Consider the following 1660-nt stretch of genomic DNA (forward strand, 5'->3'; position numbering starts at 1 on the left):
ATCTCAAAATAATTACACTGAGGGAAAGGAGCCATATAAGGAGGTATACATACTGCATGACTTGATTCATCTAAAATTCTGGAAAACACAAAAATTAATACAGAATGGCCAAAATTAAATTAGTAGTTGCCTGCATCCTTGTAGAGAGGTCAGAAGGCTAAGAGAGGAGGTTTTTGGTGATAATGAGCATGTCAAAAACTTTATGGTGTTCATGGCTTCCCAACTATTCTAAATCATATTTTAAACAAATATAATCATTTATGTCAACTATATCTCAGTAAGTCTCATCAAAAGAAATAGATAAAAGGTGGCAGCCATAAGGTATGAACTTCCTGAGTACTCAAGAAAGAATGGATCTACAGCAACTACAGAGGGATTAGGCTTGACAGAGCAAAATGAAAGACAATTATCTATTGCTATGTAATATATTTGTAAAGATTTCTATGTTTATTTGTAAGAGGTAGAGGAATTTCCTTAAGAGAAGATTCCTTTTCATTTAGAATTTAAGGAAATATTTGTCTGTTGGTTAAATTTTAGTGTGGATAAAGATGGGAAAAATTGAACTAATTCTTTTTAATCTAGAAGAGTATTTAATAAAATATAAGTAAATGTTTTGTGTTAAAACTTCAACAATTGCACATTTGAAAAGACTTGTGCCCATCATAACTTAATATCCTCTGTTCCAATATTTTGAGGTGGTGTGGTATACTGGATAAAACATTTGGTTTATTCATTCATTACCTCACTCACATGTTCAAAAGCAGTGACAAGTCTACCAGGTATTCTTCTAGGCACAGCCATGTGGATAAATAAACAGCATTACTTATCCTGGTGAAAACATAATAGAATATGTATAAAGTAAATTGAAATTTCAGGACCGAGTGATGGGAAAGAACACAGCAGGTAATTGCATCAGAGAGACACTTTAGATGGAGAAACCAGGAGCTCTATGGCTCCAAGTGAGAGGGCACTGAGCACATTCAAAACCCTCAAGATGCCCCAAGAGGCTGATTCCAGTGGCCAAAGAGCTTGGGTTAAATTGAGGCTGCATCAAAGTCATAGTAAGGAGTTTGCGTATTATTCTCATTGTGATGATGGGCTATGGGATAACTTTAGGAGGGATGAGTCTCACCATGTGATTTATGTTTGCAAGAAGGTCTAATATCTTTGTAATAAATGGATTGTTTGGGGATGAGCTGAAATGAGACCCAGTGATAAAGTTATTGATCTGTACATGAGATGATGATAGGACCAAAAGAAATAGTGATGGCAAGGAAAAGAGCAAGTGGCTTTGAAGTATGCCTAAAGAACAGCTGACAATCCAGGAGAAGGGATATCTTTCCATTTTCTTATATCCTCTTCGATCTCTTTTTTCAGAGTGCTGTAGTTTTCAGTGTAGAAGTATTTTGCTTCTTTTGTTAGATTGATTCCTAGATACTTCATTTTGTTTTGGATGCTATTGTGAAGGGAATTGTTTCCCTAATTTCTCTCAGTGAGTCTGTTATTTGTGTACAAGAAGGCTATTGATTTTTGGGTGTTGACTTTGTATCCAGCTACTTTACTAAAATTCTCAATTAAGTCTAGAAGTCTTTTGGTGGAGTTTTTTGGGTGTTCAGTTTATGCAAATAATGTCAGCAAATAATGATAGTTTAATTTCTTT

This window comes from Fukomys damarensis, unplaced genomic scaffold (genome assembly GCF_012274545.1).
Source record: "Fukomys damarensis isolate Sample0158 unplaced genomic scaffold, DMR_v1.0_HiC HiC_scaffold_1, whole genome shotgun sequence".
Taxonomy (NCBI): domain Eukaryota; kingdom Metazoa; phylum Chordata; class Mammalia; order Rodentia; family Bathyergidae; genus Fukomys; species Fukomys damarensis.